The 25,347-nt window shown below is 38.8% G+C and overlaps 1 long non-coding RNA gene and 1 pseudogene across 1 annotated transcript; both read right to left on the minus strand.

The window, feature by feature from the left end:
• Positions 1-1,773: 1,773 nt before the first annotated feature.
• Positions 1,774-22,948, minus strand: LOC131335952 (uncharacterized). Its single transcript, XR_009202691.1, has 10 exons — positions 22,855-22,948; positions 22,500-22,661; positions 21,694-21,784; positions 21,549-21,599; positions 15,399-15,446; positions 15,242-15,308; positions 11,840-12,121; positions 8,652-8,921; positions 5,579-7,674; positions 1,774-2,218 (listed from the first exon to the last, which is right to left on the minus strand). It is a non-coding gene; the product is annotated as an uncharacterized LOC131335952 (long non-coding RNA).
• A 233-nt stretch (positions 22,949-23,181) lies between these two features.
• The window catches only part of LOC131298616 (callose synthase 10-like), a 29,339-nt pseudogene continuing 27,173 nt past the window's right edge, over positions 23,182-25,347 (minus strand).

Below are 25,347 nucleotides of genomic sequence, written 5' to 3' on the forward strand. Positions count from 1 at the left end.
ATTGCCAATGCAAACTCAATTTACATAAATTACATCAAGAGGGTACAAAATAGTTTTGTACCATACTAAGTTCTCTATAACCAAAATTCGGGTTTTATAGCATGGTCTGACAAATTGACCGGATTAAAGCACACTCAGACAAATTCATTTCTAAAATAAAAGTACCATCCCTCCAATTACAAATAATACAAATCTTCAATCCACGCCATATGTTTTTCTTACTGTATCACAATACATAACATGATGAAGATGCTACACATACAATCGACAACCTTTTACAATCTTCTCTCTAATTGGATTAAGCCATCTTTTGGGAAGGGCGTTAAATCTTTGTTCCAAAGATTCACACTAATGAGTTGAGCATAACTTAGGGTTTGATAAACTGGTTTGACCATTTAGACAAATGTAGTAAAAACACTGACAGTAAGAATTGGCCTCACTCGCATTAAGAAAAGAGAACCTAATACTACTTATCGATCAACCCACACAAAGAGACAAGATTCGTTGGTTGCAGGAGCTGGTGTTGAGTCTATTGATTATGCTGTAAAAAAATCCATTTCAATCATCAAATGCCTCATATCCTATGTAGCAACACTAAATATTACTCGGATCCCAAGTCCTAACAACCACATCCCAACACTATCCACTACTCGGGCAACAAAAAGTAAATAGTAGAGAAAAATTGATGTACAAGTTAGGATGGAGTAACCCATAATTATTCTATTGCTACACCAAGGCAGATTTTTGGAAGCGAAAAGTCGTGGAAAAAAAGGGAACATGATTTCAACCACATACGAATTCGAAGCAGGGAGATCTTATAAAATCCTATTTTCCCACATCAGAAGTAGCCACATCCCAACACTATCCACTACTCAGACAAAAGAAAATAATAGAGTCAAATTGATGTACAAGTTGGGATGGAGTAATTGATAATTGTCACGCCCTGAATTTTCAACATAATAATAATTGCATTTTCCGATAATAGACCATCACGATAATACAATAATACTACATAATGTCCCAAAATGTTTCTCATAATCCATCAAAGTGAACAAGAAGTTTATAAGCTTACAATAATGGCACTTCGGCCCCAAGTTTCAAGACAATAATCCAAGGGGAGTGTAAGTCAAAAGAATATAATTGAAATTATGATTACATCTTCAAAAGGGTTTTACAAAAGATGCCATAGTAATTCCTCGGTGTTCGCTTTCAAAAGTATAGTCAAAATGCACAGCAAGCACTCCATGTCAATGTCCCTGAGAGGTACCTGAAAAGTAATAATAGGTTGAGCTACACTAGCCCAGTAGAGAAATCTTTACTCAAACTATATGCTAATGAGATGGACAATGCACCGAGATGAACATTGATACAAGAAGGTTTCCCATGTATACAAGAGCAAGAGAATAATACTCAATAATCAACACCGTTCATATTCACGCCAGTTAATAATCTCTAGATTTCCCCATTTTTATTATATCAAGTATTCTCGACTTCCCTTGTCACGCCTCGTTCCGGAATAGCACCTCATACGACACGCGACAACAGCCCAACAACAACCAGCTACTAGCAATTCCAAGAATAACTAAATATTGAAGTTTAATAGCCACATTTTATTTACATCTCAAAAATGATTGTCATTTACAAACTACAGCGGAAGTCTGTCAAGAAATAAACATAACCAACTGTTATCCAATAAAAAATAAAAAAAAACTAAACTAGGCAAATATCATCTATGGGCTGGGAGACAAAGACTCTCAGGCCTCAACCACACACTTCTCAAGCGAGTCACAAAAACGCAAAATGTGACCTGTAGTGGACACCGACCTATACCTGCAAAACTGGAACCCCAAACAAGTTCCAGGAGTGTAAATGAGACATGGATGTTGTTCAATATAGACAATAAATCCAAGTTCATCATTAATTAAGCATTAAGCAAATAATCGACACAAAGTCTTTAATCCGACACAAAGTCACTAGCTCGACACAAAGTCATAATTTTGGCATAAAGCCATTGAATCGACACAAAGTCAAAGGCACGACACAAAGTCCGGCTGTTGGCCGTTGTTGCCCACCGACACGAAGTCACAGTCCAATATTTCAAATTCAATCCAATTGAAGAACATCTATAAATCGAACACTCACCTCGGTCTCCAATAAAAAGAAAACCAACGCAGTCACTCCCTACGTGGAGCTGCGGTACTCGTTGTCGTCTCCGAACCTAACAAATATTCCGCACATATGAGCTCAAAGTTTAATTCCAAAAGCAAAGAAGTAGAAAAAAAAACGTACCAAATACTACTACAAGCTTCAACACTCATTTTCAACTAACTCTCAACAGTTCCAGCAAGCGTGTCAACAGTTTAGATCATATTACCAGTGAGTATGATCAGTTTAAATCATCTATTCACCAAGTTGTAGCACATACAGTCAATTTTTAGCATGCTCTACTCTTTTTATGCACTTAAACACATATCACAACGCTTTGAGGCATGTTCTCAGGAAATACAATAATTTCCAGCAACTATTGCAGAGTTACAACACCTATAATTGTTATTTTCAGCATTCACTATCAATTCCCTGCACGTAAAACATATTTCCTGCGCTTTCTAGTGATTTCCAGCAGTTATTTAAGCAATTTCAGCATCCAAACAGCAGTTTTCAGCAACCAATTAAAAGTTTCAGCACCTAAATAACCATTTTCAGCTCTAAAGCTGCATTTTCAGCAACTAAACTTCAGTTTCCAGCGTATTTAGGTCAATTTCCTGCACTTCAAACCATAATTTTCAGTTTATATATAAATCATGTTTTCTAGCCCTAAGGTGCAGTCCCAGCAAACAAGAGCTTAGGTTTCAACATTTTTGGCCACGTAGTTACCCAAATCAACTCTTAGGATTCAATTCTTTTGCTTGTAATCACTAATAATAATTTTCAAAGGAAAAGAAGATAAGGATTGGTCAAGCTTGATTTTCTAGGGCACCAAAAACCCTCTTGATACAAAACCATCAGACCCAATTCAAGTACATACAAATTGATTACCATATGTAGAGATAAGTTACTTACCAAGATTAAGAATTCAATCTCCCACCATCTTTCTCTACTTCTCGGCAGCTCTCTCTCTCTCTCTCTCTCTCTCTCTCTCTCTCTCTCTCTCTCTCTATAACGTAGAATAGGAATCCTCTGGCTTTGGGTTTTCTTTTTCTTTTTTCTTTTTAACTTAAAAGATAACAGGTGTTATAAGGAGAGCATAACACACACATGCAGTTAAAGTAATTACTCTCCACCTCCCTCGAGTTCTAAAAAGAACACTTAAGCACCTACAATTAATAGGATGTTACATCCCTTCTGGGCATTTGGAACCCCGTGCATCCCGAATTCATTCCGGCATCGCACCATTCGGTGGATCTGTGGCTTTCTTGTGCACTTCCAGGCATTTTGGACCCCGTGCGTCCGGTTTCCGGCATCACACCTTACAGTGGATCCGTGGCTTTCTTCGTTTCATTCTATTGTTCTAAGTTGTGATTTTTCGTTCAACAAGTCTCAATGCCGCAAAGCACGACATATGAAAAGTCCGCATCACTCATAAAACAAGCCACAATACTCACATAATAACCCGAATGCATAAACAAAGGAACAAGTATCATATTCATTTAGTTTTACACTTTTCTTTATTATTATAACGAGGGCCAAAGAATGGGGACGAACGAGTCGTTGGAACACGAGCAACAAGGTTTAGAGATGACTAGAATGTGATTGGAGTGTGTTAGAAGTGATCGGGAGTCAATACAATCGACGAATGATCAATAGAGTTCAAAATAGTTTTCTGAGTCATTGGTACCGGTACCTCAAAAAGTAGGGGTATTGGTACCATGCCAATCCAGTAAGCAATCAGAGTCAAGGTATCGGTACCTCAAAAATTAGGTATCGGTACCAAAGGTACTGGCACCTCGAAAAAGTGGTATCGGTACCACTGCGTTACAGCGGACGATTTACAAAAAAATCAAAAGAGAGCATAACTTCGAATTCAACCATTTAGAGCCCGATCTTTGGCACACAACCAACTCATAAACATGTAGAGAGAGTAAGAATTCCCTACCTCGATTACCAAAGCTGAACCCCAAGAGATCGATCAAGCCCTAGAACTCCAAAGTCGAAACCGAGCAAGAAAACTCCTCTCCGAGCTATACCCAACGAGATACAGGCTCAATAACAAGAATGGATGAAGGATTGAAGGTTATTTGTCATGGGTTTTGAGTGAGGAGTGAAGTTTTGGGTGTTGGAGGAGGAGAGGGAGAGAGAGTGTGCCGAGAGGGGGAGAGAGAGTGAGAGTGCCGAGAGATTGAGAGAGGAAATAGGGGGGATTTTTCTCCCCTACACCCACACCCACACATATATATACTCACATAATTACTAATTGCACATACAACCATTTACAAGCAATTCCATCACTTTCACCCAAATTCATTTAAACTCGACAAAACCCATATTTTCCTCCATTATAATAGCAAATAAACCTTTTATTAATTTTCGAAAATATGGGTCCCTACAATAATTGTTATATTGCTACACCAAGGTTGATTTTTGGAAGTGAAAAGTTGTGGGAAAAAAAGGGAAAACATGATTTCAACCACAAAAGAATTCAAAATAGGGAGATCTTATAAAATCCTATTTTCCCACATTAGAAGCATATAATGACAGAAGTTAGCAGGAAAAGACACAACAGTACTACCAATTCACATGAGAAACCCAAAAAAGGAAAAGAAATGAGATTCAGAAAGAGACCTATGGGCTTTGTTTTGACTCTCAGCTCCCCAGACTTCGGCAAAGATGTTCTTGAGAAGTAATCTTCTCCTAGCTTATCAAAAATGCAATGATAGTGAGGAAAATTTTAAAAATAAATCCCAGGCCGTAGATGCTAACTGACATTGCAAAACATTTCGAACCTCAAAGCCCTTTAATCCTTGCAAACAGCAAAAAAAAAATAGTAATGATCTACGATCACAATGAAGCCAGTACAATCGACCATGGGCTTTGATAAGGGACCGTTTCAAATAATATACCAAAGATGATATTCCATAGATTGGATAAAAATCATCATTCCAATTTTCCAATAATTATAACTATTCCCATAAAATAATGCATGTGTGGTGCTCGATTGACCTTCGGCCAAGGATGTGCTAATGATGGTCTCCACTAACTCAAAATGGTCATCTTCTGGTGTTGATCCAAACCTTTAAATGGTAGCTTTCCCAAGAAGCCTATTGAACCGCTTTGCTAACTTTCCCGAAGAGTTAGCCGAACCGCCCTAAGTTTTTCCCCACACTCAAATTACAAGTTCACCACAGAATTTACCTCAATTTCTGAACAATGAAATTTCCTTCACAAACTACAAAAAAGATGAGATTTATAGACAAATTTCAAACACTAAAATTCTCTGCAAGAATTCCCTTAGAAGAGTAAGATGGTACAATTTAAGCTCACAATATTTTTGCTCTCAAAGATGAATACAAGTGTAGATTATGAGAGACTGGGAGAGATTAAAGATTGCTCTGTGTGTATTGCTCTTGGAGTATTGCAGTACCTGGGAATACCATGCCTTTTCTCCAAAGCTCTCCACTTATAGGCTTCAAGCATATAAATGTTGAGTTGTAAATCTGCCGCAGAATACTTGTAACGATTGGATGCCCAAAATGCAAAGCTTTGAAGGTCAACATTGGTGAAAAACATTTCAGTCGGTCGACCTATTTGTAAACTAGTCATCCACTATGATTAATAAAGAAATGAGTCAGATGCTTTAATGTGTGTGGACTGATCAAAGTGGATCAAAATAAATAGGGCCAGGAGCTTTGAAAGTTATGCGTGGGTTGAACAAAATTGAGATTTCGGTCCAAAGGTTAAAAATCAATTGGTCATATTCATTTACTGAAAGCTAGAATTATAAAATATAAATTATTAGCTGGATAGAACTTTAGTAAATTAGCTCAATTATGGGCTAAAAGTTTAGATTATAAAAAACAGTTTCTATTAATGCCCATTAAAGATCCTTTTTGCACATATCAAGACATTAGTATAATGAAGATTACAACACATCATTTTCTTGTTTTTCAAAATGAGTTTTTAATAAAACATTTTAACAAAGCTTTTAAGAAATCAAATTTGTCAAAATATAATCAAAATCAAATATTTCTAACAGTCTCTCCCTTTTTTGACAATGACACAGAGGCAACAAAAAAAGAAGAAACAATAAAATTGCACAAATAATGACCCCCTCCAGTATGTTTCAAAACTAACAGCAGAACTCAGATCACTTTTTGCTCTGATAACTTCTCACAATCTTCAACAATGTCTAGTAATCGTATCCCGACAAGAAAAGAAGGTATTTAATAAAATGCAATGTGGAAGATGCATACACAAAAACTGAAAGTAATAAAAGGGAGAAACTTGGTTTCCTGAATTGTCCATGGGGTTACCGGCAGGAACAGGTTCATGATCTATGATCTCAACCACCACACAGTCTGACATCAAGAATGTTTTTGCCACTGAAGTTGTGTGTTCCAAGGAACATGACTACCTGAAATTAGCATAGCATTAAGTTTTCCAGTCAACTAGGAAAAAATCATGTTCAGCCGGAATAAGTCTGGACTCCAATCAGCGGGGAAAAAATCATGTTCAGTCGGAATAAGTCTTGACACAAAGCAAGAGTTGAGTAGTCACAATATCATCATCAAATAGAGTAGAGTCCAGATTAAGGGTGGCAAATAGGCGAGTTTGGATCAAATTGGGTAAGTCGTAAGTGGGTTGGGTCTTTAATGGGTGATTAACCCATTTAGAACACATTAGCTATGATTGCCTATGAGCTCAATTACCCATACCAAACCCGACCGATTTATTTAAAATCAAATTCGACCCGCCCACTAACCCAGTTACATTTATATTTAAATTCTAAAATGACTAAAATACTCATATACATTGAAATGACCATATTACCCCTATACATCTAAATGACTTAAATACCCATGTACCCTAAAATTACAATATTATCCTTTTTTGGTTACATGATAACAAAATATTTAAGTTGACCCAATTCACCGCCTTTTGCACCAACGGGGTGAATTTTTTTTCCTCTAATTTCGGTCGTAAGTCATTTTTGCATTTTACCCCAATGGTCTGACATTTTCCAAAATCACGTATAATATTCCCTTCTTCCCAATCATATTTTGGCCGTAAGTCTTTTTCTTTTTCTTTTCTTTTTTTGCATTTGTTAGTTTTGCGTCAAACTATTGACTCATTGATTCGTCTCGATGAGAGGAATAGGAAAAGTAAAATTTTTTGACCGAAACTCATAAATTTTTCAAAAGAGATCAAATAAATCAAAAAACTGTCTTTTTTACTTATTTGTTTTTTATTTAAAAAAATTATGAGTTCCGATCCAAATTTTATACTTTTTCAATTTCTCTCGTCGTACAAAACAATAAGTCATAAAAGTTTGACACAAAATTAACAAATGGAAAAAAATTTGAATAAAGACAAATAAAAAAAAGAAGAAGTTAATCCTTACTTTTTAATCCAAACCTACCCTTATTACACTTTGAATTGTGCCATTAGACAGATCTTTGAATGAGGTGAACTTTGAAAAATATAATTCCCTGTGAGTGCTCTTTCTCTTGAGCTACTTCTCTGTGAAAGACAAGACAGAGAGGTGGCAATGAATAATTTTGAGAAAATTAATGAATCAGAAAATGAGAAAGAAAAAGCAAATGGGATGAGTACTGCAACTCTAGATGAGAGAGTGAGGGACGAATGAGACCCAATTCACTCGGTGAGAGAGAGGGAGGAGAATAAAGAGGTCGACTAAGAAGGTTTTTTTTGTTGGGTTATGTTAATGACTTATTGGGTCATTTAAGTTGACCCATTTCGACCCAATTAATAAATGGGTTAGATGGGTTGGACCCATTCTAACCCAACTAATAAATAGGCTGGGTTAGGTCTATTTTCTAGTGGGTGGGTTTGGGTTGATTAATGGATTTGGGTCCAATTTGCCACGCCTAATAGATCATCGAAAGAGTAGTCTAAAGACAATAAGCCTAATGATGTCAGACAATAGATTCATAGACGCTATTTCATGTAATCTCTTACCAAGTCAACCAATTAAATTATCAAGTTACATTGAGAATATGCTGCTTCTTATCATTTCAGGATGAGGAAAAATACATTAATATTGATACACTTAAAACAAATATTATCATATATGTGTGAACATGTGTCTCACTGTCTATGATCTACAAGAACTACACCCAAAACCTTTGCACTATCTAAGATTGGAAGTATTTTGCTGCAATCAAGTACAAAGAAATGCAAAGAATCCCTATACCCCTATATGAATCATTTCATGATGACTAAGGCAACTAAGTTAATCATATTGCCACAAATAAGGAGTACCAATCTTCAAAGAAAATAGAGTTCATTATCTACGACCCAACCAATAAGCAAACACATGACCGTCCAAGCCACTACATTCATCAACTCAATTCCATTTTGCAAGACTCAAAACAAGATATGCTCCAACATTCATGACCCTTAGATACCACAAATTCAAATAATCCAGTCTTGGCATTCTCACTACACGAACAATCTCATCTGCAAAAGTTACTTACCTCTGGAACTTACCTTGGTTAGATCAATTATTCTGGCAGCCATCAAATCCTCGTATTCTCCCGTTGCAACATTGTATCCAAATTTTGGGTTATCATTGGAAAGAACCTGCAAAAAATACACAAAATGGCATCCCTCAAATACAACACGACAACATATATATAGGGTCATGAAGTATTGATGTAGTTAAGTAACTTCTCACTAACAGCACTTCCATTAGCACCGGCATTCTTGGCAATCAACTTCAGGGGGTAACTCAAAGCTCGCTCCAACTTACAGCCCCGTTGACATTAATGCAAGAATCAAATTCAGGGGGTAACTCAAAGTTCGCTCCAACTTACAGCCCCGTTGACATTAATGCAAGAATCAACTTCAGGGGGCAACTCAAAGTTCGCTCCAACTTACAGCCCCGTTGACATTAATGCAAGAATCATACTGTAACTGACATGTGTCTGACTTTCTAACTGCATTCTATGATGGACAATTTGTTCCTACTCTATTTCGTTCAATTACCTGTATTTTGATTCCAATCTATTGGATGTAACTCAGTTGTGACACATCAATGATATTGTAAATCCAAATTGTATCTAAATGTCGCGATTCAAAATAACTAAAATTGTAACGCCCCTAATTTTGGGAACATTAAATAGACATTTTTTTTATTGAAAACTTAAATAGAATCTAGCTTATTATTACATCATAACTCTCACAAGAGTACTTTCATTAAACACGGAAGGGGAAACAATGGTTCATATCTACTGCTTCGCCTGCTCCTCCATCCTAACTAGCTCTTCGGCTCTGAAAGCCTCCAAGGTGTAGAGTTTACCATGTTTGTCTACAAGGTCTGACACATTATATCAGCGTCGCCACCAATATAATATGTCAGGGTCAACAAAGGTAACACCATGAGTTACAAAAACTTAATAGAATAATCACACACTTGCTAAACCTTAACTTATAAACAATAGATCATAAAATTAACGATTTCCACATGCATATTTAACAAATCAATTAACAATGACACATCCACATTCACTATTCAACTAACGTTGGTGTCATGATTTCCGAGTTTCTTCTACGCATCTTGTCGTAGACTGTGTCACCATTTTCCACATTTCATTTACCAAATCAACATTTCCAAAATCGTTTTTACACACCCAACTTCGGTTCCGCCGTTCCGGTCTCTCGAGTATCCTCACAATGGTTCCGCCGTCTCAGGTTTCCATTAGCACACAAAACTTTGCATTGGCTCCTCTCCGCAGATAACCAAGCTACACACCCAACCTCGGTTCCGCCGTTCCGGTCTCCCGAGTATCCTCACAATGGTTCTGTCGTCCTGGGTTCTCATTGGCGCGTGCGCACACACACACACAATGGGCTACCATATCCGGCCAAATTGTGGTTTTTAAACCATTTCTCTTTTTCAAATCACGTCTTTGCATTAACCACACCCTAGGTGTCATGTTTTTACTTTCTCGATTTCTGTCTCGTCTTCATGCAAAACTCCACAGTAGGACCTTTGTATACTATGATAATAAATCATTCATTGTAATCTTGAAACTAAACTAGCAAGATTATCCAACTCTATATTACTTTATCATGCTCATGTTTACGAAATCACATTCAAACAATTACCACATCTTTAAAGCATAGTGTCACATGGACGGACACCTTTGGAGTGAGAACCACTTATGCTCATCACACATCCAAACAAGAAATCCTAGTAAACATGTATACATGCTCATAACCATCCTAAGATCAAAATACGAATACTTTCGATCAAGTTTATATTTCAAAAATCCGTTCTTTCCTCCTTTTAGAGAAGTTCAAAACAACATATGTTTTTTTGGAAAATAAAGTCTATATATTCAACAGTCATAATTCTTTTCAAGCCTTTAGTAAAACACTATTCAAGTTATCATGCATTTCAACATACCAACAATATACAAATTTCTATTATACTTAGAATTAGGGAGTAAGAACAATCTACCGTTCTTCTTGGCGGTAGGGCGGCTACGGAAAAAGTAAGTCGGCGATCGAACAGAGTAACTTCCTATAGAAAGCTTCTGTAGCTTCGAAAGAGAAAAGGTTTTTCTCGAAACTAGTTCTTGAGTAAACTACTAAACTTTTTGGATCGAAAGGGTGGTCGAGTGGCGGTCTAGTGGCGGTCTTGGATGAGTTTCAAGAAGAACTCAAGAACAAAGGAAGAACAAGCAAGAACAAAGCAAGAGCACAAAAATTCTAGAGAGAGAAGTTGAAGGATGAAGGTGTGAGTTGGATGCTTGGACAAGGGTCCTATTTATAGCAAAATTTTGGCTCTCCCTCATTTGGCCGGCCCCCCTCTCTCTCTCTTTTCTCTCATGGATTTGCTCCATTGAATTGTCAAATCAAGTCTTTAATCAAGCCATAGCCTTCCCTCACTTGTCAATCCAATTTTAGGTTCAAAAACTAGGTTATCATGAAGGGTTTTGGCCTTGTGTTGTCCTAGGAGGGTTTACTTGCAAGGAAAAAGAAAATGATTAGCTAGGTTTATGATTATGGTAAGGCTTGCATGCATGGCAAGTCTAGGTTGAATGGTTCTAATGATTTGTCTTGTCAAATCTATGTACTCATTGGCAAGTCTTATTTCTATTACTCAAGGGATAAAAATTTCCCTAAGAACTATTATCCAATGGGTGGAAGGTAATTAAGGTCTTGAAATGATTAATCATGAAGTATAATAATTACTTCCCGAGGTCTAAAAGGGTTCAATTAGGGTTTGGAAGAGTTCATAAGGTTCAAGGATGGTTAAAAGGTTCATCTAGGATTAGGGAAATGTATCTAGGTTGAATTGGTACTTAAGTTTCTCTAACTAATCGATTGGAAGCTAATTCTACTTACCATGTAGGATTTCTAGCCAAGAAATATAATTTTAAGATTTAATTTACTCACTAGGAAAATATACAAGTGTTTTTACAAGCATACTTGTCCTTGGAAAAGGACTAGATTGTCCGAGGGTAGGAGTTTTAATTTTAAATGTCTCAAATCTAATTATGAAGGATTATTAAAATCAAAAGAAAATTTTATAATGCAATCTAGGGATTAATAAGAATTTTCCAATATTTAAACGAGATTTTTATTTATTGAAAATCGGAGTCGTTACAAAAATTGCACAACCATAACTGCTAGAAAAGTTACAGTATGAAATTACCTTTTCTTCGTCATTCTCAAGGTTATCCTTGATGGCATCAACCTTTGATGCAAGCCTAAGTAGGGTGGATCCGCCACCAACAACAATACCATCCTCAACCGCTGCCTTAACATCAATTTCACAGTCAATTGAACATTGTCCTTACTGCTAACAAATCTGACAAGGAACTATCTCTATAAACCAGAAACCAGAGTCTCATGAAAAACTTGTCTTTGTTGCATTGAGAGCATCCTCTACTCTCAACTTCTTTTCTTAACACTCTATCTCAGTTTGTGCTCCAACCTTCAAAATTTCATTAGATTTAATATGCATACCATAAAAAAAGAGAGTAGATTCATAGACCACCAAACTATGTTGTTGTAGACACCCCGATCTGACTTCCTGATCGTTTTACTTCGTTCTTCGGTTTCTTGATTCCCCGATGATGAATCAGGTCGAAAACAGTCTCGAGAACTTGGAATGGCTTGAGTTTGGCATGTGAGGAACCCATTATTAGCCCTTAAACCCTTGAATCAGAACCTGGACCTTGGGTTTGAATGTTGCGCGACACACTGGGATCCTCGCGCGATGGTCCATTTGCCAGGTGGTGGTCAAAGTCAAAGCTTTGACCATTGACCCTCGCGGGGTTGGCTGGACCCTCGCGCGATGCTCTCACTATCTCGCGCGATGGTCAACACCTGTCATTTTCACCCGGATTGCGTGGTGGTCAACGGGCTACAGGCCTATGTGACCCCGTTTTCGTCGGCTGAACAGCGTTCTGGGGGGCTCCCCTTGCACCACCTCACCCCCCATTCTCCCATCACCTTTGCCACCCCACTTCTCCACCAAGTGATTCTAACCAGCCTTGTTGGCTGGTTACAAGGCCTTGGCTAGCCACCAACTAACCCCTTTTTCTATAAATACCCCCCCCCCCCCCCCCCCCCCCCATGCTTCATTGCAAAGGGTTACCAATTTCTCTCCAAGAAAGAAGAAGGCAAACTCAAGCACAAACATCTCACACCCCACTCACTCCCACATAATCACCCTCCAAATCTCACCATCTCATCATTCAAGCCATCTCCAAGACACTCAAGCAAAGGTATAATATCTTTCTGCTCACTGTTCGAACCCCTGAGGGGGGCTGGCAGGGTCAAGGCTGGTAATCGATACCAGTTCTGGCCCTAAAGCTAGCAGGGTTTCAAGAGCTGTTACCTGGTACACCCTCGCGCGATGGTCCCATATACTCGCGCGACACTTCTATCTGCGTGAGATTGGACCACGTGGGGAAGGGACCCTGGTCTTTAAGTTTATTATTGTGTTCATAGTCTTTTTAAAGTCTTTTAAGGAGCTTTAGCTCACTGCTTTGCTGTTTTGCATGTTGAAAATCATTGTTTAGCTTAGTTTATAACACCTCTTGGTTTGAAATGCTCTTGGGATGCTCCTGAACATGTCTCAGAGCCCTAAGTATGCAAAGCAATTCCTGGAAGTCCAGTCTGAACAATCGCGCGCCTGTATCACTCTGTCGCGCGATGGTTCTCTGTCTTCCAGGGACTGCCCTTGCATGAGCAGCTTGGCCTTGGCCTCTGTTTAGACACCCCCACTGTTTAGGGGTCGTGTTTTCATAATATTTCCATCTGTTTGCTGTAATATTGTTTACTTTCAAGTACTTATAAACTGCTTGGTTTGCACCTGAGTGAGCACTGGTCCTTCCAGAGCCCAGAAGGGGGTGAAATTCAAACCATTGGTGAAGCGTCAATACTCGCGCGAGTATATGGTTGTGTCGCGCGACGGTTTGCTTGCATGCAGATGAACTCACGCATGCAAGCTGGCTGTTTGTTCGTGCCAAAATCATACACAGCGCTGCCTTGATGTATGATCGACGTTTTGAACTTCATTCCATTTATTACTTGTCATCTCACTAATCCATGCCATATCTTATCACATCCTGCAAACATGTTACAGTATTAATCCTTGATTAACTGTTCCCCGCCCTAATTGGCTAAAAATTGATTAATCAAAACAGAATCGCAAACAAACATTTTCGCAAATGCCTAAGTAGAGACCGATCTCCGAATTGGGCGAGAGGGGTGCCATAAAACCCTTCCCCTCTCGTAACCTGGCTCCCGAACCCAGATATGGTTATGACGGACTGGTTCCTTAAACTTTTTTTAAATCAAAAAAGCGCGGCAAGTGCCTCTCGAAATACGGTTCCTTGGGTGTCGGACCTTCAAAACCCGAGTGGCGACTCTGTATTTTGCAAGCGCTTGCTTCCCCGCTCGCGCTCCCTCGACCCGGGCCCCACGCGTCTCGGAATCCGGAAATTCCGAAAAGGGCACGCATGCCCACAGTTGTACAGTTACTAGTATAATGCTAGTTCTTTGCATGTTTTCGCGTGCTCATTGGATGAATTGGTTTCAGGAAAGTGTTTTTGGTTATCGTAGTGATGATAGTAGAGAAATAGCAAAGAGGTTATGGAAGTAGAAATTAGGTTTAGATCTTAAAATACAAGGGATTCAGTTGGTAGTCATTAGGAAGTAAATAAATCGGTGTAGGAATAGTTATTTTCATGCATAAATGGTTAGGTAGTAATAAAAAAATTCAAATCCATATTGAACAAGGATCCAACCATAGAACTTACAACAATATTTAAGTAGCATAGAATCCAACCTTGCATTCCCGAATAACTTTCCATTTCTCTTTTTTAACCATTTCTTGAAACCTTGTCCATTAGTACCACTCTTATTACAAGTTTCATGTGACTCAGCAAGGCTACTATATATTTCCTTTCCAGTTCTAGCTTCTTCAGCTACATGCACACCTCAAGCAACTACTAGAAAACCTAGAAAACTGACTATAGGTTTTCATCTCCTTCCGCAAGCTATCAAACAAATCCTACCACATGAAATCATATCAGATTTGAGTATTTGATGAAGAAGCATAAAGATGGTTACATAAAAAATGCATGCCCCAAATTTGCAACAACTTTTCTAGATTCGCACTGGCTTCAGCTAAATCACTAACGAAAAAGTTGACTTGAATTATTGGATTGGTCTTGTCAATGTACATTATAACTATTTCGAAGAGAGAGAGAGAGAGAGAGAGAGAGAGAGAGAGATATATATATATATATATATATATATATATATATATATATATATGACTGTAAGGTCATTAGACCAAAGGCATGACCACATATCAATGGCCCCAGCCAAACGTCAATGTAAATGGGTGCGAAACAAGTAGTTCATTTTTTTGCCAAACCTCAGATATTATTACTCGTCTAAGACTAATAATCTCCTACTTTTGCTTATTTTCTCCTACTTAGTTAGGAGTGTGTGTGTGTGTGTGTGTGTGTGTGTGTGTGTGAGAGAGAGAGAGAGAGAGAGAGAGAGAGAGAGAGAGAGAGAGAGAGAGCGTGCTTACCTGACCTATGGGAGTCGACCGAAACAGCTAGCTTATGCCAAGATTGCTGCCATTGGAAGTACCAAGTCTGGGCTTGTAAAAATAGGAAGGAAAGAGATGTTAGGATTCGAAATTGAAGAGCGGAGAGAGGGAAAGAGGGTGAAAATAGAAACCTCACCAATTTAGAACAAATAAGCTTCGATGTTCATGGATATGAGCAATTTTCCTACGATCAAATTGGATTCGAGAAGATTAGCTTATAAACTCATTGTCAATTCAAAACTCAAAAAAAACAAAGAACTATAGCACATACCATCAACTGGAATTCCTGGGATATCTCCAGATAACCACCACATTGTTTCACCTATAGAAAGGTATTTTGGGTTAAAAGGAACTTCTTGTCAGCCTCTATATAATCTTCTTGGACCATTAATCATGTTTAAAGCATCACTACCCACCTCAAGAATTTTTCCCTTTTACTTGCATGTAAATCAAAAGCTTCAAATGCTTTTGTGATGCAACCAAAGATACCCATAGATAATGTAGAGAGAGAAACTCCCAAATGAGATACAAAAGAGACTAGCTCTTAACAATATTTGTTCAAAATGATAAAAAGTTACAAAAGAAAGGACTCCAACACCTATATATAGACTCAATACAAAAGACATAAATACCCTTCCTACATACTACATCATACTCCCCTACTAAAAGAAACTTGTCCTCAAGTTATGGTAGTGTCCTCCGGCAAATAGGGCACAAAGTGTTGCACATTGAATGTGTTGGAGATGCTCAAGTGAGAGGGTAAGCGGACTTGATAAGCGTTGTCATTGATCTTCCGCAAGACTTCACAAGGACCCACTTTCCGATCGTTCAACTTCATGTAAGCACCGTGAGGATGCTTATCCTTGCTCAAGATAACCCAAACAAGATCCCCTTCTTTGAACAAAACCTCCCTTTTGTGTGCATCAACGGCCGCCTTATACTTCGCATTAGACTTCTCAATGTTGAGCTTAACTTGAGAGTGGATATTCTTCATAAGCGTAGCCATATCTTCCGCCTTGGAGTGTCCCCTCTTAAAGGTTGGCAAAGGAACGAGGTCAACCACACTAGAAGGTTTCAACCCGTAAATCGCTTCAAATGGGGAAGTGTGGATGGTGCGGTTTAGAGAAGAATTGTAAGCAAACTCCGCCAAAGGAAGAATTTCATCCCAACTTTTTGGATGTTCACCAACTAAGCATCGCAACAAATTCCAAAGACTCCGGTTTACTACTTCCGTTTGACCATCGGTTTGAGGGTGAAAAGAAGTACTAAAGCATAAATTGGTGCCAATCTTCCTCCACAAGGTCCTCCAAAAGTGGGCAAGAAACTTAACATCTCTATCGGAGACAATAGAAGTAGGGACGCCATGCAACATGTAGACCTCCTTGAAATAGAGATTGGCAATGTTAGTCGCATCCATAGTCTTCTTACATTGAATGAAATGAGCCATTTTTGAAAACCGATCCACTACCACCATGATAGAATCACTCCGCCTTTGCGTAGGAGGAAGCCCCAAGACAAAATCCATACTCACGCATTTCCAAGGACTTTTTGGCACCGGTAAAGGCAAATACAATCCTGCATTAGTGGTTGTTCCCTTACTCCGTTGGCAAGTTTGGCACCTTTGCACATAGCCCCCCACATCTATACTCATTCCCGGCCAATAGTATGCATCTTGAAGCAATGCTAGAGTCTTATCCTTGCCAAAATGATCCAACTTGTGACTTTCGGCCAACAATTGCTCCCTTAAAGAGCATGTAGGAACACACAATTTAAGTTCTTTGAAGAGAAATCCATCCTTCAACATGAAACATGGATCAACAACCTTCTTACCCATTTGCAAAGCATCGATTATCTTACTAAAATAAGGATCTTCGGCATAGAAAGTGCGAAATTCTTCAAACCCAACAACCTTGTTCTTCATTTCCACCAAGAGAGCCACTCTTTTACTCAAACCATCGGCCACTTTGTTGAGAATCCCCGATTTGTGCCTCAAAGAGAACGTGAATTGTTGTAGATAAGCCACCCACTTGGCATGCCGTTTATTGAGGTGTTGTTGGCCATTGATGTACTTAAGAGCTTCATGATCGGTGTTGAGGACAATTCCTTATAGGCAAGGTAGTAACTCCAATGCTTGATGGCTTGGACAATGGCATAGAATTCCAAGTCATAAGTAGAGTACTTGAGTTTAGCACCGTTCAACTTCTCGCTAAAGAAACCAATAGATTGACCACCTTGGCTTAAGACTCCACCAATTTCCACTCCCGAAGCATCACAATCAAGTTCAAAAGTTTTGTCAAAGTCGGGTAAGGCCAAGATAGGAGCTTCCGTAAGCTTGGACTTCAACAATTTAAAACTCTCGGCGGCTTCTTGGGACCATATAAACACCCTTTGCTTGACGCAATCGGTAAGAGGAGCCGCGATACTACTAAAGTTGGCAATGAACCTCCGGTAGAAGGTAGCTAACTCATAAAAACTCCTCACTTCATGAACACTTGTAGGCGTTGGCCATTCCACAATGGCCTTAATCTTGTCTTCATCCATGTGAACCCCCTTTGAAGACACAACATACCCCAAAAATACCACCCTATCAACAGCAAAACTACACTTCTTCAAGTTCCCATAAAACTTCTCTTTTCTCAAGATCTCAAAGACTTGTTGGAGGTGGGATAAGTGATCTTCAAAACACCGACTATACACTAATATATCATCAAAGTACACAACTACACATATACCCAAGAGAGGTTGAGGCATTTGAGTCATTACCCGCATAAAAGTTTTTGGAGCATTGGTAAGACCAAAAGGCATCACAAGCCATTCAAAGAGGCCATGAGGGGTCTTGAAAGCTGTTTTCCATTCATCTCCCGGGCGAACTCGAATTTGATGATAACCACTTCTTAGATCAATCTTTGAGAAGACCTTTGAACCGGCAAGACAATCCAACATATCATCTAGCCTTGGAATGGGAAAGCGGTACTTGATAGTGATCTTGTTGATAGCTCTACTATCCACACACATCCTCCACGAACCATCCTTCTTCGGAGTCAAAAGAGCCGGCACCGCACAAGGGCTAAGGCGCAACCTTATGTAGTCTTTCTCTAGAAGATCCTTAACTTGCCTTTGAATCTCTTCCCTCTCCCTTGGAGACATTCCATATGCAGGCTTGTTTGGAAGGGGCGCCGCGGGTACCAAGTCGATACAATGTTGAATATCTCGCAAAGGAGGCAAGTAGGGAGGCAACTCTTGAGGAAACACATCAACATACTCCTTCAAAAGTTTAGAAATCGCCTCGGGAACATCCGACATACCCATATCCGCCATAGGAACCAACACTAGAACATACCCAGTTTCATGATTTTCCTTGAGAAATCCTTTAGAAGCAAGCAACGTAGTGGGAGGAGGCTTCGTAGTCACCTTCTTATTCATAGGTAACAAAGTGAATTGTCGCTTCTCCTTAAGGACGGTGTAGGTATTCTTCTTTCCATCATGGATGGAATGCCTATCATATTGCCACGGGCGACCAAGTAGTATATAACAAGCATCCATAGGTACCACATTGCACCAAACTTCATCAAAGTACTTTTGCCGAATGGAGAAAGATACCAAGTACCTTTTAGTCACCTTGATTTCATTACCCTTCTTGAACCAAGAAAGGGTATAAGGATGGGGATGCTCCTCCACTTCGAGTTGTAACTTGTCCACCACCTCTTGAGAGACTACATTCTCACAACTTCCGCTATCAATAATCATGTTGCAAACTCTACCACCAACATTGCAAGTGGTGTAAAAGATATTGGTACTCAACCAATTTTCATTACCAACATCCTTAGGAGTAAGGAGAGTCTTTTTTATCATCAACGCATAGCCTTCTTCTTCCTCATTATCACCTCCAATTTCTTCACATATTTCTTCGTCATAAACGGGAATATCATCCTCACAACCTTGTTCCGTAACCTCCTCAATGAAAAGTGCCTTGTTACGACATCCGGAAGTCTTACGACAATCCGAAGACTTGTGACCCGGTTCCCCACACTTGAAGCACTTGAAACCCCCACTTTGAAATTGATTTCGAGCCCCCGAAGCACCGGATTGAGACTGATTTTGAGCGGGTGTTGAAGCTTTATCCGCTCAGTTTTGAGTACCAACTCCGGAAGAAGCACCTTGGCCACCACTAGAGGAAGAACCACCTCTAGCATAAGAGTAAAAGGGCTGCCCGGACTTGGAACCGCCTTGATATTGTTGCTCGGATCTCGAAAACTTTCTCTTTTCTTGCTTTTCGGCCACCAAGGCCTGATTGTAAGCTTCCGAAACCGTCCACAAAGTTTGCATAGCGAGGGCATCTTGGATTGTGATTGTCAACCCACTTATGTACCTTGCAACCATTTGATCTTCACTTTCATTCAAATCAACTCTAGCAACAAGTTGATGGAAAGCCTCCGTATACTCATCAACACTTCCAACTTGTTTGAGATTATGCAAATTCTTGTAGAGATTTTGCATATAGTTGAAAGGCAAGAATTATTCATTGAGTTTCTTCTTCATTTTCTCCCATTCTCTAATCTTTCCCTTTCCTCTTCGTAGCCTAGTTCCTTGCAATTGCTCCCACCAAGCGGAAGCTTTTCCTTTGAGGCGGATAGCCACTAACTTCACCTTCTTCTCCTCGGAGACGTCTCCATAATCAAAACTCTTTCAACCGTATTAATCCAATCAACAAACTCATCCGGGTTAAGACTTCCATTGAACTCGGAAAGTTCAATCTTGATGTTCTTCTCCCACCTATAAGGAGAGTGAGTAGAAGGTGGCCTACGCCAATTCGGATCACCAAAAGGATTGTCAAAGTGACTTTGAGAATCCTCGGACCCTCCACTACCCGCACGCAACACTTGCAAGCCTTGCACCATCGCCGTTAGGGTAGCAACTTGTTGTCCCAACTCTTGAATCTCATGGTTTTGGTTGCCAAACGCATTCTCCTCACCATTGTTCACCACAAAGCCTCTACCTCTACCTCCTCTTCTACCTCTAGCCCGATAAGCCATTACAATACCCAAATTCAACTCCAAACAAGTAAATCCACCCCAAATAATGAAAACTCAGTCAACTCAGCCACCAATTTCAACAAAACAACCCAAAAACACGTAATCACCAATAATCATACTCGAATCGACAACTACGGAGCAATCTAGCAACAACCCAGCAAAGAAAATAAGGAATCGACACTTATCTACCTTAGATCTTGTCCAAAATCAGCAAAAATCAGTCCGAAAACTCTCAAAACCCACGGATCTGACTTGAAATCACTGTAGCAGTCTCGCAATCACTATAGCTGTGCTCGAAATCACTGTAGCAGTTCCGAAATCACTGTAGCAGACTCGGAATCACTGTAGCAGCTCCGAAACAGCTCTGAAATGGTCCGAAACAGGCAAATCTGGGTTGGAAACTTCGATTTGAGTTCCGAAATTGCAGATTGGAGCTCGAACAAGGCTGGGTCTTGTTCAAACGGGTCCGAACAGTGCCGACATGGGTAGATTGAGCTTGAACAGTGCCGAAATGGCTGATTCAAATTCGAACAGGTCAGATCCGAAGGGTTTTGGGTTCAATTCAGGGCTAAATAGGGTCGAAATCGAAGTATAGGGTGTTGGGTTGGATAGATCTGAGGATTTGGAGTGATTTGGGGGCTCCAGCGAGATTTTTCGGCTCCGTTTTAGGTTTTTGGCGAGATTTCCGGATTCGTTTTAGGTTTCCGGCGAGAATTAGGTTTTCGGTGAAGTCTCCGGCGAGATGAACGGTGGGGATCGAGCCTAGAAGCTCTGATACCAAATGATGCAACCAAAGATACCCATAGATAATGTAGAGAGAGAAACTCCCAAATGGGATACAAAAGAGACTAGCTCTTGATAATATTTGTTCAAAATGATAAAAAGTTGCAAAAGAAAAGACTCCAACACCTATATATAGACTCAATACAAAAGACATAAATACCCTTCCTACATACTACATCATTTTGGGCACCTCGAGAGTATCTAAAAAATATCTCAAAATATTTGCTCAAGGAAGACTTAATATCAGCCATAAAAACAGGAAGGAAAAAGAGGGTAGGGTTCGAAATTGAAGAGCAAATAGAGAAAGAGGGTGAAAATAGAAACCTCACCAATTTAGAACAAATAAGCTTTGATGTTCATGGATATGAGCAGTTTGCCTGCAATCAAATTGGATTCGAGAATATTAGCTTCTAAACTCGTTGTCAGTTAAAAACTCAAAAAACAAGAAAACAAAAAACTATAGCACATACCATCAACTGGAATTCCTGGGATATCTCCATATAACCACCACACTGTTTCACCTGTAGAAAGGTATTTTTAGTCAAAAGGAACTTCTGGTCAGCCCCTAAATAATCTTCTTGGGCCATTAATCATGTTTAAAGCATCACAACCCACCTCAAGAATCTTTCCCTTTTACCTGCATGTAATTCAAAAGCTTCAAATGCTTTTGGCACCTCGAGAATATCTAACAAATATCTCAAAATATCTGCTCAAGGAGGACTTAATATCAGCCATAATTAACTATATGCCTCCCAAAGAAATTGTTGGAGATGATACAAAAAGAAGATATTTTTGGAGTAAAGGCACTTGACATTAATTGAACTCAATCAAACCAAATAAATCATCAAACCATTTAAAGCCCCTTACAATGGAACCACAAAATGAACCAATTAAACCCCATACATTTGACCCCCATAAAATGAAGTTTTGATGAAAAGAAATGAAGTCAGATCTTCATGGTTGGTTACGAATATGGGAATAACATGCCTAACAACAACCAACCAAACAATTACAAATATAAGCTAGATTTATGTGTACAAGGTAAGGCAAGACCAGCAAGAAACAAAGAAAAGGGCACCTTGACCAATAAGATTAGCAGCAGTAGAGACAAACCAAAAAACCACAGCAGATGAACTCAGCCAAAACAATAGAGCTCCCATATAAGCAACACCTTGATTGGAGGAGTGGTGAGACTAAATGACCAAACCAAAAAAGGAACAAAAAAGGAAAAAAGAAAAAAGACACCACCAAAAGAACCAAACCAAAGGGAAAAGACAAACCAGAAAAAATAAGGCAAACCAAGACCATCAAGCCAAGAAAATGACAAAATCCCAACCCACCCAAACCAGACCAGACTAACCACCCGAAATTGCAAAAAATATAATGAGCCAATATATCAGGGACCTTAAGAGAAATGATACCTTGAAGGTTCCTTTTGAAATCGGATACAGAATAGGAGTTTGGTCTGGGCATCTCCTGTCTCAATCTCTGACTTGATGGCATGGCAGGTGCATGGTAAGTCTAACTTTGTGAAAGTGGCTTGTAGAACCTTTTCTTTCTTTGCTACCACATGGTCCATTTGGCTGGCAAGAAATGACATTATATTCAATGGAAAATACATCCTAGACACTTGCATTGTGGTAATGTGTGATAAATTGGTAAAAAAGTGGTCATGTAAGTGTTTCTTTTTAGATCTCTTATTTGATAGAAGGAACAACTTGAGAAACTAATATTAGTACTTGAGAAAGTGTGTGTGACATTGCCTGAAGTAGTTACCACTCATAAAGGAGCTTTTGATCAAACAAAAAATAAACTTTTCCATGCCCAACCAGCAATAACTGTAAACCTCATCCAAGAGATTTGGCCAATTGAAACAATCAAGAATGATAATAGAGTGAAAATAGCAAAACCTATTTGAAACATCCCGATGTTGTTCCGAATTCTAGAGAGATAGGGATGGAAACTTAAAATTCTACCAAATAGAACATTAGAATGGGCTAACATCATTACTGAATTCAAATCAGCAATATATGCCAAATGAATTGATGATAAATCCAAGTTTAGGAAAGAGTTAAAACATACTTTTGAGATCTTCTCCAACTGTTTGTTTTTTTTGGGTTTAATACATTTTCTGGCTTTCCCTCGTGCCTGGATAGATACATCTACAATCACAATAATAACGCAATGCTGAGAGTAAACCATGTTTACATGGAGTATGGACTACAATGCATAAACATTCGGTATTTAATGGTTCATCCATGGCACAAGCACAGGACATCATAGTTCTCCTTAGGGACAATTCCACATGCTCTCATTGCATTCCTAACAAATATTAAGAGGGAAAAATTTGTATCTAATAATCAGTTTCTAGTGAGAACAGAGAAAGAAATACCAAGTGGATGGCATAACCGAGAAACGTGTAGAGTTATTGAGGCGGAGAGAGAGATTTGAGATCCAACATTCTTGCAATTGCCAAAATCTTAAACCTGCAAAATGAATTGACACACTAAAAGACCAACAAACAAACTTCATGAACACACTTTTTAGGGGCGAATAAAGACTAATTGTCACACTCTTCATTCTTATGCAAGTCATCCTTGTTCACATTCCCAAGCGTATATGGTCTGAAAATTATGTGAAGACATATACACAATCTCGAGTTTTAGCAGAATGCAATGTGTATAAAAATGATAAAATTGCTTGAAATGAAAGGAGCTATGAAAATGGACTATCCTTGGGAGCATGGAATCATACATAGTTTATATCATAGCTAAACAAAGATATGGTCATTTAGCTTAACCCAAGATATTGATCACCATAGTTAAATAGAAATCAAAATGGAAGGAAGAGTATGGAATTTACTCACAGTTCACTTTTTCTAAAACTTTAGAAAGCTAAGATTTTTCTATTCTTCATTACTTGGTAGTTGGTACTAGGGTTAAGTCGACGTGTGCAGCATGTTGTTTCGTGCTCATCGCCATGCTCATTTTGTGCTCATTGGACGAGGTTTTGGTCATTGCTTCAAAAAATTGTGTTATAGATTGAGTGGCCTCAAGGTCGGCAAAAAACTAACCGCAATAGCAAAACTTTTAAGCTTAAGCAAATCTACCTAAAAAAAAAAAAAACAAATTCAAGAAAACCATAGGAAAGCCACCAAGAAAGGCCCTAATGAAACCATACATTATTTGGACGAAGATCTCATCAAGTAACTCAATTTTACATAGATAAGCTGCATTTTCTCAACCATAACCCACAACCAACAAAAATCTTGAGTATGCTCGAACCCTAGCAAAGGAAGTTAATGTATAGTGAATAGGCTCATCTTGCTGAGGATCCAAATGATACAAAAAGATTTAGACAAGAACATATTGAAGGGTTGCATACAAAATGATCATCTTGATGAGGCAGTATGTTGTGCTCAACATAACTAATGCATGAATGTTAATTTAAGGAGATGAAATTATTAATCACATAAGTTCATCACAGTTAAGCCGGTCATCATAAATTTGTACTGCATGTTAAATTGATCAGTTTTGTCAGGCCACTAAATGAAAGAACTATCTCATGACCAGTTGTAGGAGAAACACTGGAAAACTTCTATATGTAGTCTTTGTCAACAATTGCAGTATTTCTTCAAAGCTGGGAAATTGAAAATAAACATTGCAATACTCTTCCAAATCTGCAACGTTAAAAATAACCAATGTCACTTTGGGTTGGGCAAAAAATAACACGTTCTGTCATAAACATTTTAACCCAAAAAAAATAATGAAATTTTGATATTAGTTCATTAATAAAATAGTATGAAGTACTTAACCAAGAACAACATATTGTTCTTACATGCCAACCAAACCCAACGAATCCCTATGAATATGTCTCCTGGGTATAAATGAACCATTTTTTTGTTATACCCCTTTATCAAGGGTAAATGTTTACTTCAATTTAACGAATGTATATGGAGTAACTTTAATAATAGTGTCCCAAGTTAATTTAGGTCTTCCCCTTTCCCTTCGCATTTTTATTACCAATCTTCCCCTCCATAGCATTTCACACTCAAAGTTGCTACTCCTACCATTTCACAAATGGTTTAGTTCCTACCACACATCCATCTAAGTATTTAAGTATCAGCTGCACTCGTGAATCTGTTACTGTCATGTTTTCCAACATTTTTTCATGGCCTTATCATTCTGAGCAATTTTCCATCCCTTTGGAAATTCCTTAGTGTCTTCTACAAATCATCTAAATGCAGTTGCAAGCACAGAACTCCATCAC

The sequence above is a fragment of the Rhododendron vialii genome, chromosome 8a (assembly GCF_030253575.1).
Source record: "Rhododendron vialii isolate Sample 1 chromosome 8a, ASM3025357v1".
Taxonomy (NCBI): Eukaryota; Viridiplantae; Streptophyta; class Magnoliopsida; order Ericales; family Ericaceae; genus Rhododendron; species Rhododendron vialii.